The following is a 19,497-nucleotide window of genomic DNA, read 5'->3' as shown; positions in this document are numbered from 1 at the left end:
GCCTACACAAGGAGGCTTTTGCCGGGGTGGCAGTCCTCGGGTCCCTATTCATTGTCCCCCGTTCCCCCGTTGCTATTAAAAACAGAAATAGGAATTTCGCAAAGCATTGTATACCCTAAAATAAAATATAATAGACAACAGTAAAATAACCTTTAAAAGGCTTCTTGCCAAAAGTCCTACCTACAAAGTAGATGATATATCTGAACTTAAGGACAAGGCAGAGGAAATATTCATGCTTTCCAGAAACTGATAAACTCCCAAAAACATGGGAACCAAATATGATGGAAAACCTTAAAATACCCAAATATTTGGGTTGTTGGCATAAAACAAGGGAAAGATGACCAGCCAAAGTCATATAGAATATCTTCAATGAAATTATCAAAGGAAAATTTGCTAATCTCACAAGAAAGACCCATCAAAGTACAAGAGGCACTCAACCAAACAGTAAGCATCAGAAAAGAAATTCCCCACATCATATTGAAGTCAAAATTTTCAACACCGAAAGCAACAAAAGGGTTGGTTTGAAAGCCACAAGAGAAAAACTGCTTACTACATCTAATGATAAGGCCATGAAAATCACCTCTGTGTTTCAACTGAACTTCTAAGAATGCAAAGAGATTGGAATATTTCACATCCTTCAAGAGCATGGCTACTAATGGAAAATAGTATTCCCAGCCAAATTACCCCTCGCAATTGAAGGCAGAAGAATAGTTTAGCATCATAAAAGCCAACTATGTGAGAAAAAAAATGTGTGTACCAGGGCCTCCAACCACTGCAAAAGAACTCCAGATGCATGCGTCCTCTTATGCATCTGGCTTACATGGGTCCTGGGAAATCAAACCTAGGTCCTTTGGCTTTGTAGGCAACTGCCTTAACCACTAAGCCATCTCTCCAGCCCTGTATAGGAAACTTTCTGTCATACTGATTTTACACAGTGCATGGTGATTATGATTGTGCATATTAACATTTTCAACTTTTTTTTTTTTTTGGTTTTTTGAGGTAGGATCTCACTCTGGTCCAGGCTGACCTGGAATTAACTCTGTAGTCTCAGGGTGACCTTGAACTCACAGTGATCCTTCTACCTCTGCATCCCGAGTGCTGGGATTGAAGGCGTGTGCCACCGTGCCTGGCCATTTTCAACTTTTTATAAGCCTAAAGGCCCATTATTCCTTGCCCTTCTTTCCAATTTATTAATTTTCCTTAGTTATGTTTAAATAATTGGCATGCAAATTTTTCTTTGCCTTATTAATTTAAATATGAATCCTCCGTGCTGCTGAAATTTTTAAAAAATTTTATTCTGTCAAGTGTTTTTTTATCTGACATTCTTGTTGTGACTATATCCACTTGAGAGAAATATCATTCAGTCTTTCTGATTTCATTTTGGCCCTCTGAATATACTGTGTTCAGTAATTTTTTTTTTTTTAATCTCTTGTTTGTTTTTCAAGGTAGGGTCTCACTCTAGCCCAGGGTGGCCTCGAACTCACAGCGATCCTCCTACCTCTGCCTCCCAAACGCTGAGATTAAAGGTGTGCACCACCGTGCTCGGCTCGCTGTTCCATATATATCATGCAGCATAATGTCCCTTGAGCCCAGCGTTGCAGTCAGTGAACACCATGAGCTTAATACCTCTCTGAGAAGAGTCTGCGCTTCCAGTGGAGCCCATGTCTTGAACTGGAGCGGTGATCTTTATTGAGCGTACCTGATCTAGCAAGTTGTGCTATTTGTGTATCATTTCCCATTTACAGGACAGTGTATGACCAAACCAGAGCTGATCTTCAAGTTGGAGCAGGGATTATCACCATGGAGTGTAACAGAAGGATCAGTTCAGAGGCTTCCAGGTAAGTGAACACATGCTTGGGACAGGAGGACAGTTGGATGAGACCTGATCGGGAATATCATGTTAAGCCCCATTCACCGATTTTATTTCAGTCTAAAGACGGCCTTTGCTGTGAAACCGACACTGGTTTCATGCAGTTTACAAGGAACGTTCACCCCATCAACCCATGGCCCTGATTCTACAATTGAAGGACTTCTTTTACACTTTCAGAAATTTCATTCATTCTGTGTGTTTTCCTTGTAAATACTGTTTGAAATAGTCTTCTTTGTTTACTTGAGAAAAAACAGAGCAAAAGAACATGACTACTGCAGAATCTGGGCCTCCTGCCTCTGCAAACAAACTCTAGCCTTGTGTGCCATGCTGGGCACCTGGTTTTTCTGGATTCTGGGTAATTAAACCCGGGCCACCAGACATTGAAAGGAAGCACGTTTAATCACTAAGCTATCTCTAGTCCTCTTAGAAAATATATTGATTTAGATATTGCACTTAAGTCTTCACTTGTATGCTTTTAATTTTTTTAAAAAATTTTACTTATTTGAGAGCGGCAGAGAGGGGGAGAGAGAGAATATGGGCTTGCCGGGACCTTCAGGCACTGCAAATGTATTCCAGATGTGTGCGCCCCCTTGTGCATCTGGCTAATGTGGGTCCTGGGGATTCGAGCCTCAAACCAGGGTTGTTACGCTTCACAAGCAAGCGCTTAACCAATAAGCCATCTCTCCAGCCCCACTTGTATGTTTTTTAATATAGTAGTGCTATTAATTCAAATGTCACTATTGTTTCTTCTCAAGTATTTTATCACATCTTAAGCAAGTAATATTTTCATTGTACAATGGTGATAAAACTTTAGAAGTCAGTACACTAATGAGTGTATAACATAGTTAACATTTGTAGTCTCCTGGAATTTATAGGAAAATTACAAATGTGTGCATGAGAAATTTTCACGTACGTGGTGAGAAGTGTTCTGCATCCCACAATGCCCATGAGCAGAATGAAGTTCATAAGATCTAGATATTTGAAAGACTAAAACTGAAAAAATCCAAAGACATAAGTAGTAGAAATTCATGCCAAAATCATATTATCACTGGAATTAGGAATTTGTATCTCTGAGCCAGATGTGGTGGCACACACACCTGTACTCCCAGCACTCTGGGGGCAGAAGTAGGTGAATCACTGAGTTTGAGACCACCCCAAGACTACATAGCAATTCCAGATCAGCCTTGACTAGAAGGATTCCCTACATCAAAAAAAAAGAAAGAAGCCAGGCCTGGTGGCACACGCCTTTAATCCCAGCACTCGGGAGGCAGAGGTAGGAGAATCACCATGAGTTCGAGGCCACCCTGAGCTACATAGTGAATTCCAGGTCAGCCTGGGCTACACTGAGACCCTACCTCGAAAAATCAAAAAAAGAAAAGAAAGAAAGAAATCAGTATCTCTGGCCAGTGTTAGCTTTAGTCAGGAGGTAGTTGTTTGAATTGTTTGCGTGTGAGTTAATCTGTGACAGCCAGCTACCATAGAGAAACTGATTGTGTTTATCAGCGTGCTAGAAGGCTGCAACTGCTCTTCAAACCTGACAGTGCGTGTGCGTGCGTGTGCGCACACACACATGTTCCAGGGAAGTCGTAGGCACATGGAGTGTGTCTGTTACATACACATACAGCATCAGCAGTTCGGATCATTCAGGGTCAGGTTTAGCACGACTGAGCAGGTTTCGCATGAGCGATCCCAGGTGAGGAGGGTTTGTGGTCTCACGCTTCATGGCAAAGTCACTTACATGGATGGTTAATGACTCGTTCGCTGTACCTGGAGAGATTCACTATAGCTTGCAGTGTTTAGCGGCAGCGTGTATCTGAAAATGACGATTGCAGGTTCTGATAGCTGGATCCTTCCCCTTACCATGCGTGGTTGATCCTTGGGTATGTCCATAAGGACCTACTTTTCTCTAACAGAGTCCTGCTTGCCACTTGTAATTGACTGTCTGAAACACAAGCAGATCCCGTGTCCTTTTCCTTGTGTCTGTAAGGAGTGTGCCCTTTTACACTGAGTAGATTGTACCTGGTCCATGCACTTCAGAGGTCCCCAGTGGCAGCTTGTGCACAAACAGATTTCTTATATAACTGCAACCCTGTAACTGTCACAGTTTTGGGCCTGTATCAGCCAGCATGCACCAAGTTTATGGTGAGAGCAGAGGACGTGTGTTAGAGTCCAGCTACAGACCCGACATTCCTATAAACACTGCAAGATTTCATCGTCACTGCTCATGGTGCAGGTTATGTCCCCCTGTGTGTTTCCTTTATGGCTCCAGTAGTTTTCTTACTTTGTTCAGTTTGTTTTTACTTTACTTCCTGTATTTGCAGTTCTCCATTTTTTTCTTACTGTGTTTTCATCTAACAGTTGTGTTTGTCCTTTCTCTATTGTTTCTCCTTTTTCCTCTTCTTCCCTCATGATAACAGTGAATAAAGACAAATATCTATTTTGATAACATGGGTGTAGAAATGGAGATTTATGTCCAAAGCCATTAAGAAACCCAATGTTGGCAGGTGTGTTGGCACATGCTTTTAATCCCAGCACTTGGGGGCAGAGGTAGAAGGATCACTGTGAGTTCAAGGCCATCCTGAGAATACATAGTGAATTTCAGGTCAGCCTGAGTTAGAATAAGACCCTATCTCAAACCGCCCCATGGCAGAGAAAGGAAAAAAAAAGAAACCCAGGGTTGACTGAGTAGTACTCTATGATGAACTGTGTGGCTTCATAAGCATGAACCCCTGAGTTCAGTGCCCCAGACTCCAAGAGTAATCCAGTATGGTAGCAAGAGGTCACAAGTCGCCATATGTACAGGAACAGTGGTGATCAGGCAGACATTATCAAACATGATGAGGTACAAGGGCACACACTTGAACTTTTCATCTCATCTCCACAGAAAATTAACAAGACTTTTCTGTAGAACATGGTACAAATATGGAGACTACAAGAGACATACCCTCTGCTACTGTAGAAGAATATTTCACTAATGATAGAACTGAAATCAAACAAGAGTAGAACAAACAGTCCTGTGAATATATGCAGGAAGGAAATGAAAACCCACATCAGGGAAAATGTAAACAGGCACATTTAAAAACTTCCACTTGCATACTTAGTCATAAAACTGAGAATGAAATTTAGATTACTTAAATTCTTATCCAAGGTAGAATGTCTATGTTCAGGAAAACTAGAAAGAAGCTATTCTTGAGGCTGAAAAAGGGGAACCCTAAGAAAGGTCAATATGGTTGTCACATAGAGGCATTGCATATTGATGAAACTGCCAGTAAATTCGATGAATGTACAAACTCCTCAGATTGTACTCAATTGTGTAAAACAGGTCATGTCAAGACATACTGTTGAGTATGATCAGCATGTGGTATAATGCTAGACTGAGTATTGGGAAGCAATTTTGAGGCAAGTCCTGGTTTTGTGTAAACAATATAATACTTTTTTGTTTCACAGCAGAATTAAAAGAGGAACAGCAAATCCACTGGAATAAGCATTATGAACATAACCACTGCCAGAAATCCTTCTGTCAACAGTCACTCCTCACTCAGCCCCAGAGTAATACATGTGTGACTATGGACCATACCAGTAAGAAGAAACACCAGCTTTATAAATGTGGGGAACATGTCCCCACGTCACAGCTCACTGTGTGTCAGAGAGCCCAAACAGATAATAAGCCTTATGACTGTGGGAAAGAGTTTCCCAGCAAGTCACAACTAAGTCAGCATCAGCAAACTCATACAGTTAAAAACCAGTACGAATGTAGGGAATGTGGGAAAGCTTTTCTCAGAAAGTCAGAACTCAGTGTGCATCATAGAATTCATACAGGTGAGGAGGTTCATGAATGTAGGGAATGTGGGAAAGCTTTTTCCAGAAAGTCTCATCTGATTCCGCATCAAGGAACCCACGGAGGTGAGAAGCCATTTGAATGTGCTGAATGTGGTAAAACTTTTTCGAGAAAGTCAAATCTCACTCAGCATGAGAAAACTCACACTGAGAAGCCATATGAATGCATCTATTGTGGGAATCTTTTTCGCTCCAAAAAACAGTTTGCTGCACATCTGAGAACACATACGGGTGAAAAACCTTACAGATGTAATGAATGTGCAAAAGCTTTTCCCAGCCGGTCATCGCTCACTGTGCATCAGAGATCCCACACTGGAGACAAGCCGTATGAATGCAGTCAGTGTGGGAAAGCTTATTCCACAAAGTCACAGCTCACTGTGCATCACAGGATCCATACTGGTGAGAGGCCATATGGGTGTCATGAATGCGGGAAAGCTTTCAGAAGCAAGTCACAACTCACTGAGCACCAGAGAACTCATAGGAGCGAGAAGGCTTCAAAATGCAGTGAGTGTGGGAAAGGTTTTGCCAACAAATCACAACTCAGACAGCATCAGAGAACTCATACAAGTGAGAAGACATGGAAATGCAGTGAGTGTGGGAAAGCTTTCGCCAACAAATCACAACTCGGACAGCATCAGAAAACCCATACAGGTTTGAAGCCATATGAATGTCATGAATGTGGGAAAGCTTTTGCTTATAAGTCATATTTCACTATCCACCAGAGGATACATAGAGGTAAAAAGCCATATGAGTGCAATGAGTGTGGGAAAGCTTTTGCCAGCAAGTCACAACTCACAGTGCATCAGAGAACCCACACAGGCTTGAAGCTCTATCAGTGCAATGAATGTGGGAAAGCTTTTACCACCATGTCACCATTCACTGTGCATAAGAGAGTTCATACAGGAGAGAAGCCATATAAGTGTGATCAGTGTGGAAAAGCTTGGACCAGCAAGTCACAACTCACTGTGCATCAGGTAATACATTCAGGGGAGAGGCCGTATAAATGTAATGAATGTGGAAAAGCTTTTTCCAGCAAATACCATCTTAATGATCATAAGAGAATACATACAGGTTTCAAGCCCCATAAATGTAGTGAATGTGGGAAAGCTTTCTACTTCAAGTCCCACCTCACTGAGCACCAGAAAATCCATACAGGTGACAAGTGTCATAAATGTAGTCAATGTGGGAAAGCTTTTTACTTCAAGTCCTATCTCACTGAGCATCAGAAAATTCATACAGGCGAGAAGCCATGTGTGTGCAGTCAGTGTGGGAAAGCTTTCCTCAGAAAGTCACATCTCACTCAGCATCTGTTAATTCATACTGGTGAAAAGCCACATAAATGCAATCTGTGTGGGAAAGCTTTTGCTACAAAGCCACGACTTGCTGTGCATGAGAAAATTCACACTGGTGATAGGCCGTACAAATGCAATGACTGTGGAAAAGCTTTTTCTATAAAGACACGACTCACTAGGCATCAGAGAATGCATACAGGTCAAAGGCCATATGAATGCAACGAATGTGGGCAAGCTTTTTTCAGAAAGGACGTTCTTATTCAGCATCAGGAAACTCATACATTCAAAACCAGTTGGAATGTATTGGATTGGTAAATTGTTCCAACAAGTCATAACTTGCTTTTCATCATTGATCCTATACAGTTGCAAAACCATACACATGGTCACTGTGCATTGGAATACCCATATATGCTGAAAGTTATTAATATAATAAAGGTTGCTGGAATCCATAGCTTACTGTGCATCAAAAGAACTACAGATGGCAATCCATACGAATATTACAAATGTGGAACTTTTCCCCATCCATTAGTACCCACTATGCGTGACATAACTTGACCAGGTAAGATGATACAGCTATAATGAATGCTGAAAATCTTTCTGTATGAATTCAGAATTCACTGTGCATCAGAATTTATAGAGGTGAGATGCCACGTGCATATGGTAAATGTTTTTCACATAAGTTAAGTCTCTGTGTCCAATGACTAAATGGCAAAAAGCTATATAATGGCCATGGATCTGGCAAAGTTGTTTCCCAAGTCACAGCTCATATTTGTCAGACAGATTGTGCCGATGAAAACGTGTGGGAACGTAGGAAAGCTCCCAAAAGTAATAGCCACAGAATTTAGAAGCATATAAGTATAAAGAGCGCAGGGTCCTTTATACTTCAGTTCGTACATCACTCTACATGAGGTAACTCATGGTTAGAAGCTGCACAAATGAAAGAAGCTTTTCTCCTGCAACATAAACTCAGCATCTTTGCACTCACAGGAGAAAAAATGGGTGACCCACTGCTAAGTCTGCAACATAGAATGCCTACAGGGATGATTGAGGAACATTAAAAATGCAGACTTTGTCTTGTAACTCACATATGTGCAGTTATCATAAAGATTTACAATCTTATCTCTAGTATAAGTTACTAAGAAACTGAGTGGTGTTACTCACCCAAAGGTCAGGTATCAAGATAAAATGCATGTAAGTGAGGAGTCCAGGTACTGTCGAATCTGAGCCCAAGTCATTAGTGCCGGATCCAGGTTCACTATCCTTACTCCCAGGGATGCTTCTCGAAGTCTTCAGGGCGCTTGTTGCTGGACCCAAGGGACCTTTATGTGATGTAGCCAAAATCTGGCTGGGATCACACACCCGGGTGCACTTTTGTGGCCCCAGATCTAGCTTGAGCTCTATCCTGGGTCTGTAACGTGGTACCTGTGTCCATGGTGTGCTACTTTGCATGCATGGCAGCTTCGCCTCAGGTGGTGTAGCACTCCTGTGGATGGTGTTAAAGGAGGGTAGGGCATGAAATGCATACCGACCTGGTAGCTGCACAAATGCAAGTGGGAATCAACGTGAAGCACCCCATTAGGAGCCCAGTCCCATCACTGTATGAACATGAGCCTGTTTGAGTCACTGATGAGATGTAACATTGAGAAGCAGGCATATATACTTGTCAGCGAAATAAGCCAATTGTATGGTGCTGTGGAGATCATAAGTTTTGGATATATCAGGACTGTGTAACAGGTACCATGAAGAAGTGGTGGTTCAGGATGGGGTGCCTGCCCAGGTTGTGACCTGCCCAGGTGTGGGGGCAGAATTGGAAACCTGTATACCTTATCAGTTATAGATGTCAGATTTAAACTGCTGTTACTTTGTTTCTTCGTAGTTATTAATTTTGTATTGGTTCCCCCATGATAGCCTTATTGCAAGTGAAATGTTTATTCTGTCATTTTCTGTTGGAACTATGTTACTTGTTTTGATTGTATGTAATGGAGACATTCTTAACTCTCAGGAGTTTGGAATAACATTAGTGTTGATAAATGTTATGGGGACCTTTGACATTGTACTAAATGCCATTTGCATTGTGACTCTATGGGAGGAGGGGCAGAAGTAGAATGGGTTGGTTTGAAAGTATGGTGACATAGACTTGGGTGTTTTATTAAATTCAGTTTGCAACTTGAGCCCACAGCAGGCAGATACCTGTTACAAGAGACATGGCACAACGGGGGTGGGGGTCTGAGTGCCGCCCCAAGTTGTAAGGAGAGCAGTGAGCTCTGGCCGTGTGTGGTGCCAGCTGTTGATGGTGTCTCTCTTCTTGGATTTTTGCTTCTCCCAACACTGATGATCTGGAATTTTTAACCCTGAAATAAACCCTTTCCTCCCATAAACTGCCTCTGGTTGTACATTTGTTCCAGGGAAAAGAAACTGACTGTAATACATGAGCACCCACCTATATCCTGAAAGCTGCCCCCTGAGGTAATCCTGCCAGCCCAGTTCCATGCAGAGGACCAGCCCAGGATTGTAACGTTGGCTTTCTGGCAAGCTGTCCGTGTCCTACCTCCCAGCTGTGGCTGCAGTGAGAGCTGCACACTACATTGTTGCAGTTGTTCCCAGGCATGGCATGGTCCCCTGACCTTGGACAGAGTGACAACTTGTGTTCCATTGCTGAGCAAGCACCAGTCCACGTCTGAGGCCCTGGGTCTATAAACCTCATTTCTGGGCTCAGGCCTAGAATTGCCTGTCCACTTCTGTGATCCTGAGCCCTAGCCTTCACTTGGTGGTTACCCTGGGTAGCGGGGAACTGCCTGGATCTGAGCCGTGGTCACAGATTGAGGATGATGCAGCTGGCCCTTGCCTATACCTGTGATTACTGGCCAGGGACTCACAACTGTGTCAATATTACAGGCTCTGCCATTTGATCCCAGGTCCTTTTAGCTAGGGGTGCCCACTCATCCAAAATGGCCACGCCCAGGCAGTCTCAGTATGGACCTGTGATTTTGGCAAAAACGCTGCATCACCAGCTCAGATCCATGCAGTCAGCTTGAGGTCCTCTAGTTGCTTCCTTAGGATGTACATCTAACCTTTCACTTAAGTGTGAACAAATGTATCTATAGAATATATTAGTTCATTTTCATCTCCGTCACTAGCATATTCTACTCAAACTCCTGCCCTAACCTCCTTACCCCTTCCGTTGACTGCATTCATCCTCCCGTTCTCCATCCTCCACTTGCCACACAGAGACGCCAATCTGGATCACCAGATACCTAGCTCTTGGAACATTTCACAGCATGTATTATTCGTGCTTTTCATGTTTTCAGGAAAGTCCATTAAGAATGTTAGGCTTGGGCTGGAGAGATGGTTTGGCGGTTAAGAACTTGCCTTTGAAGACTAAGGACCCCAGTTGGAGGTTCGACTCCCCAAGACCCACGTTAGCCAGATGCACAAGGGGGCGCACACGTCAAGTTGGTTTGCAGTGGTGGAGGCCCTGGTGTGCCCATTCTCTATCTGCCTCTTTCTCTGTCACTCTCGAATAAATATTAAAAAAAAAAAGTGTTAGGCTTGGACAACCAATCCCACTTAACACTGAACCTATGGGGAAAATTCACCCTTTCAATTCTGTTTATGTAGAACCACTCCTGGTACCACAGTCAGTACTAGTCACAGTTCTGGAGAGAAATAGAACCCGTGGAATGATTTGGAAGTTGAGACCATTCTGTTTAAATGTTATGACAGGAAGGTTCATTTTAATTCCCGTCATGCTGAAAGCTTTAGACGGTGTGGTGCATTCTTTTTTTTTTTTTTTTAATTTTTATTAGAGTTTTCCATGATTATAAAAAAAAAATCCTATGGTAATTCCCTCCCTCGATTCTTGATACTTGTACATTTTCATGTCTGCTCCAGTTTTGGTAAAAAGAAAGCTGCTGAGGATGTCTCCTGACTGGGTGCCTGCCTGCCTGTGTCCTGGATGCCGGCATCACTAGCCGGCCTCGTTCGCGCTACTCGGCCCCACTGAAGAAATGAGTGGTGGCTTGGCTCCCAGAAAGAGCACAGTTGATGCATCCCACTTGCCCTTCTCCCTCACAAATGACTTATACCAGGTATTTTCCAAGTTTGGCAAAGTTGTGAAGGTTACTGTAATGAAAGGCAAAGGTCACATGCAGAGTAAAGGGGTTGCAGTTACTTTATTCTTGGATAAAGACGCTGCACAAAACCGCACAAGAGCAATAACCAACAAGCAGTTTCTTGGTAGGGTGATAAAAGCGAGTGTTGCTATTGACAACGGAAGAGCTGCCGAATTCATCTGCAGGAGAAACGACTCTGATAGATAAATGCTATGAATGTGGGGAACGTGGACACTTAAGTTATGCCTGGTCCAAAAATATGCTTGGAGAATGGGAGCCTCCAAAGGAGAAGGAAAAAAGTTCCTGAACCAGAAGAATAAATTGAAGTAGAAGAGGCGAAGACCCGGCTCTGGACAGTCTCAGGCCCTAGCCTTCCAGCAAGCCAAAATTGAAGAGCCTCCGATGATTCCAGATGCCTAAGGATAAGGAAGAGCACGTACTTCAGTGATGAGGAAGAACTTGGTGGTTGAAAGTATATTTTATGTACATACCATCAAAATAAAATCTTAGGATACAAAGTTCAGGTGTGAGCTTGTTTAAGTTTAGCATTCGAGGATATGAGTACTGAAGGTCAAATAGAAAATGTAAAACTAACTTTGAAGCATGTTCTTAGCTTGCCTTAGCCTTAGCACAGCACAGGTTTGGAATGTAAAATCCAAAATCTGAAATGCTCTAAACCTCAAGGCCCACAAAACTGTTTCATGCACAACACTGTTCAGAACACTGGGTAAGGGCTGGAGAGACGGCTTAGTGGTTAAGGTGCTTGCCTGCAAAGCCAAAGGACCCAGGTTCGATTCTCCAGGACCCACGTAAGCCAGATCCACAAAATGGTGCATGTATCTGGAGTTTATTTGCAGTGGCTAGAGGCCCTTGCATGCCCATTCTCTATCTGCCTCTTTCCTTTTCTCTCTCCCTCTCTCCCAAATAAAAATAAAATAAAGCCAGGCATGGTAGCACTCACATTTAATCACAGCACTTAGAAGGCAGAGGTAGGAGGACTACATGAGTTCAAAGCCAGCCTGAGACAACATAGTAAATTCCAGATGAGCGTGGACTAGAGCAAGACCCTACCTCAGAAAAACAAAACAACAAGAACACTATATAAGCCTTCAGGTTATATGTATGAGGAGTATATGAAATATAAATGAGTTTTATGTTTAGATGTGGGTCTACCCCCAAAATACAAATTAATGCTATCAATTATCATAGCAATGTTATTGTTATCCCATGAAAAAAAGTGTAGATATGAAATCAGTTTGATAACTTCATTGAAACAACTTTATTTGTGCCTGGTTGGCTTACATGGGATGTTTTAATATTCTTTTATTTATTTGAGAGAGAGAAACAGGGAGAAAGAATCAGACTGAGAACGTGTGAGTATGGACGCACCAGGGCCTCCAGCCACTGCAAACGAACGCCAGGAAACTAACACACACATTGTGCTGAGGAGGTAGCTTAAGGTGCTTGTCCGCAAAGCCTGCCAGCCCAGGTGTAAAGCTGGATGCAAAGTAGTGCATGCATCTGGTATTCACTGGCAGCAGCAAGAGATCCCGACATGCCCCCATGCATGTGTGTGCGTGTGTACATACGTACACATCCCCACACACATACATGCACACACAAATAAAATTTAAAAGAGAACATTTTGAAGACTTTAGGCTGAAAAGTTGAGTGATATATTGTTAATGGTAATGTAAACTTTTCAAGGTAATTTTGTCTTTATGGATGTTTCGTTTTCTTACTCTTTTCGGCTTTGTCCCTAGATGAGGTGTAAATACTCATACATTATGAAGTAAAAGCCATGCACGGGGGCACATCATCCTATCACCCTAGTACTTGGGAGACTGGGAGAGGAGCATAAGTGGCCACACTTGTGTATGTAGCGAGATTCTTCACAAAACAAATCAAAACAATACATTAGTTCTAAAAGGCTTACAACCAAGTGCCGTGGTTGTCTGCCCTGCCTGTAGCATCCAGCTTTGCTCCCTAAAGCAACTACTTAAATAAAACTACTCTAGCTATTTTCATATGAATGTGCATGTTGAGAACGGTGTTTGAAGAACATACCCAACATCAACCTCTGGCCTCCACACACCCACACATATTATCTCACACACATGTATACACAAAGCAAAAAAGGGTAAGATAGATTTTTTTTTCAATCTGTTACACCCCTCCTCCTCCATCCTGTTTTGGTTTTGTTAATTTCTGTTGTTAAATACGTATTTATTGCATGATTAAAGGCGTGCGCCACCACACCCGGCTTATTTATTGCATTTTTATATTATTTTTATGATGTAAATATTTCCCATATCATGTATTGCTTTGTGTTTGTGACTAAATCTTTCCATATCCTTTTTAATTGACTCTATGAAAATTGGGTTACAGAGCTTTTAATTTTCCTATTGTGTAAATTTCAAACTGTTCAAATGTTTATAAGAATATCCACATAATGCCTTTTTAATTGCTAAAAGCAATAAAAGTATTTTAAAAATTAAAAAAAAAAACTGCTGAAAAATGCACAAAAGAAGTAACTCCTTCGGTTTCACAGTGCTGTCACCAGCAAATGAGGACTGTCTGTCTGTCTGTCTGTGCTTTCACTGATGACCTCTCAATAAACGGCTCACAGTTATGCACATTTATGAGATGCAGTGGGACACGTAGCTACTGATGGACAGTCAGGGACAGTTAAATATACTTATCAACTCAGCTGTGATAGTTTAAATAGATGTTCCCCCAATATATTCAGTGTTTTATGAGTTTGTAGTTTGCATCTGCAGCCACCTGGCTGGAGGTGGTGTCACTGGGCAGATCTTGAGGTGCGGTGGTGGCTTCCAGATTTCAATCTAAAGATATGCAAAGTGTGCCTAGTGGGAGTCCTTGAAGTGTGCTGTGCTGTGCTGTGTGGCTTTTGGCTTTTTGGCATGTGCTTCTCTCTCTGCTTGGATCTGTGAAGGCAGGCCAGCTGCTTCTGCCATTATAGAACTTCCCTGGAATGTAAGCTTCAACATATCCCTTCCTCTATAACTCTTCCTGGTCTGGAAGTTCATCTCAGTAAACCTGAAGCTGTCTGTTACAACAGCTAAAAATTTTTAATGTTTTTGTATTGACAACTTTCACAATTATAAATATCCCATGGTAATTCCCTTCCTCCCCCCACTTTTCCCTTTTTGAAACTCCACTCTCCATCATATCCCGTCCCCCTCTCAATCAGTCTCTCTTATTTTGATGTCATGGGCTTTTTCTCCTCTTATGATGGTCTTGTGTAGGTAGTGTCAGGCACCGTGAGGCCATGGATATCCAGGCCATTTTGTGTCTGGAGGGAGCATGTTGTATGGAGTCCTGCCCTTCCTTTGGCTCTTACATTCTTTCTGCCACCTCTTCCGCATTAGACCCTGAGCCTTGGAGGGTGTGATAGAGATATTGCAGTGCTGAGCACTCCTGTCACTTCTCAGCAACATATTGCCTTTTGAAAAGAGAAGCTTCTCCTATCAAAACTGAGAATAGTATTAATATATTGGTATGAACATTAAGAGAAGTGCTTACTAGGCAGTTTGACGAGCACAGTATATACATTTAGCCAAACACCAGCAGACATTACACCCGTAGGGCTCATGACTACCCTGTTGTAGGTTTTCAGTATCAGGGATGTATTCCCTCTCATGCAGCAGGCCTCCAGTCCAGTTAGAGGGCAATTGGTTTCCCCCATAACAGATGGCCACTGTTGCAACCGTTGGCTCTTTTGGCCTGGCTGGCCATATGTAAGGGTTGCAGTGTCCACTGTTGAGTACCTTCACTGGTGATTTCAATCTCTCCCATTTAACTGCATGAAGCATGGTATTTCCAGCTTTCTGTCAGCTGGTCTACATGGAGGAGGTTTTCAGCTCAGCTCCAGCAGGATTCCTCAGTGACCTTGCAACAGCTAACATTTTTAAAGATGGATCACTCTGCATCCTGATTATGGGGAATCCAAAAATTTAGAACTATCCAGTTGTGGTGCACGCCTTTAATCCCAGCACTTGGGAGGCAGAGGTAGGAGGATCACAGTGCATTTGAGGCCATCCTGGGACTACATAATGAATTCCAAGGTCAGCCTGGGCTACAGTGAAACACTATCTCAAAAAACCAAAAAAAAAAAAAAAAAAAAAAAATTTAAGGGTTAAAGGAGAGGTAGGAAATGGAAGGGTGTTTACTGACCAGAGGCCGAGCAGGAGCAGGCAGTGGTTCTGGGGGGAGGGTGGATGATGGATGATGGTTGGTCATCAGATACTGGAAGGGAAGCTGACAGGGAAGAGTATTTCAGACAGGAAGAATCAGCCTGGACAGCAAGAGGATGACAGTCAAGAAGGATTCCCTGCGTAGTTCATGTCGCCAAGTATTCCTTTCTCATGTCTCCTTGCATTTTATGTAATTACAGAGCATGCATTTAAAGCAGGATATGGTGGCACACGCCTTTAATCCCAACACTTGGAAGGCAGAGGAAAGAGGAACGCTATGAGTTTGAGGCCACCCTGAGGCTACGTGATGTGAATTACAGGTTAGTCTGGACTTGAGTGAGACCCTATCTCAAACAAAAAACAACAACAACAACAACAACAAAAAGTGGCCTGAAGAGATGGTTCAGTGGTTAAAGGGGCTTTGTCACAAAGCCTTGTAATTCAGGTTCCATCCCCCCTCCAAAAAAAAAATCGTAATGCCAGACACACCAAGTGGCAAATGCACTTGGAGTTCATATGCAATGGCAGGCGTCCCTGGAACATCTATTTCCATATTCACTGGGCCATTGTAGCACCTTTCTAGTCTGCACTATGCCCCAATGTGACATAATAATATCCAGGTGAAGCTAGAATGCGCAACTGACATCGCAATTCACTGTCACATTCCCCTGCCCCATCAAAACACCATTAGTACCATGTCCCACTGTGACATCACAATGCCCGAATGAGACGTTACAATATTCTACTCTGATACCATCATGAATGGTCCCCTGTATATTTCATGTCACTGAGTATTCATTTTCTTTTTTCTTTCGGTTTTTGCAACATAGAGTTTCATTCTAGCCCAGGATGACCTGGAATTCACTATTTAGTCTCAGGATGGCCTCAAACTCATAGCAATCCTCCTACCATTGCCTCCTGCATGCTGAGATTAAAGGTGTGCTTCACCACACCTGGCTTTCTTTTTTATTTAGATTTATTTTTTACGTAAGACAGAGAGAAAGGGAGAGACCAAGAATGGGTGCACCTGGGCCTCTAGCCACTTCAAATTCCAGAAGCATGCACCATCTTGTGCATCTGGCTTACATGGGACCTGGAGAATTGAACCTGGGTCCTTAGGCTCACAGGCAAGTGGCTTAACTGCTGAGCCATCGCTCTCCAGCCCAAATGTTCCTCTTTTATGTCTCCTTGCATCTTACATGAATACAAGAGCATGCGGAGCTCTACTGACATGCCGCAGACTCAGATCCAGCCCACAGGAAGGAGGCGAATATTGGATTTCACTCACTGGGGCCTCCAGCAAACGGGGGGTGCAGCTTACTAATGCATATGCAACAGAAGCCCTGATGCACCTTTCGTAACACTTCCTCAGGCCAAGTCTCTTGGTCACTGGTAAAGCCCAGGCCGACAGACATAACATTCTCACTTGTCTCATAATAACACTGAAGTTCATTAATGACCACCGAGTTTCCGTTTTACATGCTTGTACACATTTACCCTCATCAGGCACTGCTTGGCTTACCACAGAAGGGCTAGGAACGCATCCAAAAGCCCACAGAACAGTGACTTAATACCCATACCTAGGACATCACCCCCTATAGCAGCATGTCAGGTGCTTCTTAGGGAACCATACTCTGAGTCATCCCCAGGCAAGGAAGGAGGGTCCTCTGTGTGACCTCTGGGCACTGCCGGACCCAGTTAGCAGTTGCAGAGAGACCTATGGGAACATTAGGCGTCATGGCCTTAACCACTTATGACTCACAACGTGATGTAGTAATTTCGGAGGTAACTACAGCCATTTGAATGAACAGGTATGTCTTGCATATATGTTCTTGGGTCAGCACATTTTCTCCCTTTTACACGTATGACGAAGGTAGCAAGGCTACAAGAAGGTTGCCGAGTGAGGAGAGAAGCGTAAAAGTAGAATCACTCTATGAAGTGAAGATTAAATGGCCAAAAGCTGGCGGTGCGATGGAGTGAGCGGGAGTGTGGAGCTCGATGGAGAGCACTGAGCTAGCTTGCGTGCATCACTGGCTGACATCCTGGGTGCCTCGCCTACCCACAAGTGTCTGATATTTCAGTGTCCAGCAAAAGTCGATAGAGGCCAAAACTAAGTCAGATACAAGATACCCTTTTACCCTTTACAGAGTAGAACTAGCCTTTCAGCAGTTAAGGCGCTTGCCTGCGAAGCCTAAGGCTCCACGTTCAACTCTCCAGATCCCACGTTAGCCAGACGCACAAAGGTGGGGCAAGTGCAAGGTCGCACACGCCCACCAGGGGGCGCAAGCGTCTGGAGTTCAAGTGCAGTGGCTGGGCTAAGACCCTGGTGTTCCAATTCTCTCTGTGCGTGTCTCTGTCTCTCTCTAAAATAAAAGAAAAAGTATAATGCCAAAATATTAAAGCTTACCAATGAAATCAATACTTATCAAACAAAAGGAAAATAGTATCTAGTCATGTCTCCAGGAAGTTAAACTCGCCCAAGCACACGAGGCTGCTATAGTTCTCCAGCGTCACCGCCCTATACAGTACATAAGTACCGCCACTCTTTTCGGGAGAATTCCACAGCCACACCGCCAAATGATACCATCGCCTATAAGGAGATACTTCACATGAACCCCAGACGAGGGCGGGATGACACTGGAGAGGTTCACTCACCTATGTGCGTTCATTTCAGCAGGGACTTATACAAAATATCACAGCAGAAAAGAACTGAGACAGACATCGCACCTGTGTGTCTTACAGTAGGGACGACACGATGGTTAGAATTACAATAGAATGAAAAAGCATGTGCTGGGTGAGGCTGGCGGCCTACCACTGTGGTACACTGGTGTACGTAGCATTTCCACGAAACTCTTGCCAACAGTTTGTGTCAAATGCATTATTAAAAGCGGAATCTCTGAACAAGTAGCTCATACCGATAAATGCAGCCTCATCTACATGTATGTTCCATGCCCCATCATCCCATGCCCTGAAAATACACTCCCCCCTATATACCACATGTTTCTGCTCTAAGAATTTACCAAGTTCATGATGTTCTTTAGGAGAGGGAGTCATAAGCCCTCATGGGTCACGCTTTCTACCTCACCAGCTGACTCAAGTCTAATTCGAGGCCAAGAGGTAAAGTACTGAGTACTGGGTACTGAGGGACATAGGCACTGTGGTCACTGGAGCCTCTCTAGGTACAGTACTGAGTACTGGGTACTGAGGGACTTAAGCACTGTGGTCACTGGAGTCTCTTTAGGTAAAGTACTGAGTACTGGGTACTGAGGGACATAAGCACTGTGGTCACTGGAGCCTCTCTAGGTACAGTACTGCATACTGGGTACTGAGGGAGATAGGCACTGTGGTCACTGGAGCCTCTCTAGGTACAGTACTGCATACTGGGTACTGAGGGAGATAGGTACTGTGGTCACTGGAGTCTCTTTGGGTACAGTACTGAGTACTGAGTACTGAGTACTGAGGGAGATAGGCACTGTGGTCACTGGAGTCTCTAGGTACAGTACTGAGTACTGAGTACTGAGGGACATAAGCACTGTGGTCACTGGAGTCTCTAGGTACAGTACTGAGTACTGAGGGACATAAGCACTGTGGTCACTGGAGTCTCTAGGTACAGTACTGAGTACTGAGGGACATAAGCACTGTGGTCACTGGAGCCTCTAGGTACAGTACTGAGTACTGGGTACTGAGGGACATAAGCACTGTGGTCACTGGAATCTCTTTACGTAAAGGGAGGGAAGGAAGGAAGGAGGGAGGGAGGGAGGGAGGGAAGGAAAGTGGAAGGAAGGAGGGAGAGAGGCAGAGGGAGGAGGAAAGGAAAGGAACAGAAGGGAAAGGAAGGGCGGAAGGAAAGGAGAAGAGAAGAAAGGAGAAAAGGAAAAGAAGGAAGGTAAGGAGGGGGGAAGGAAAGTAAAGGAAAAAGGAAAGAAAGGAAAGGAGGAAAAGAAAGGAGGAAGGAAAAGGAAAGGTGGAAGGGAAGGAAGGAAGGAAAGCAGGGAGGAAGGCGCCCGCGCCCGCGCCCTCACCGTGGCCGCCGTCTCGGTGCCGCGTCCCGGCGGCGTCCCGCCCCCGAGTCCCCGCAGGGCGGCGACGAAGGCTCCGGTGCGGAAGTCCGCGCTCTGCGCGCTCATTGGACGAGCGCGGCAAGCCCCGCCCCCTGGGGCGCTGACGGA

The 19,497-nt window shown here is 43.8% G+C and overlaps 1 protein-coding gene and 1 pseudogene across 1 annotated transcript in view; both read left to right on the top strand.

Moving 5' to 3' along the window:
- Positions 1-19,497, top strand: part of LOC123456351 (zinc finger protein 302-like) — an 82,549-nt gene that overhangs the window by 10,820 nt on the left and 52,232 nt on the right. The gene's annotated exons all lie outside the window — the stretch shown is intronic.
- LOC101602971 lies at positions 10,842-11,667 on the top strand (annotated as a pseudogene).

The sequence above is a fragment of the Jaculus jaculus genome, chromosome 21 (assembly GCF_020740685.1).
Source record: "Jaculus jaculus isolate mJacJac1 chromosome 21, mJacJac1.mat.Y.cur, whole genome shotgun sequence".
NCBI classification, from domain to species: domain Eukaryota; kingdom Metazoa; phylum Chordata; class Mammalia; order Rodentia; family Dipodidae; genus Jaculus; species Jaculus jaculus.
The sequence above is the reverse complement of the archived record's forward strand: the minus strand, read 5'-3'. Positions and strand labels throughout refer to the sequence as shown.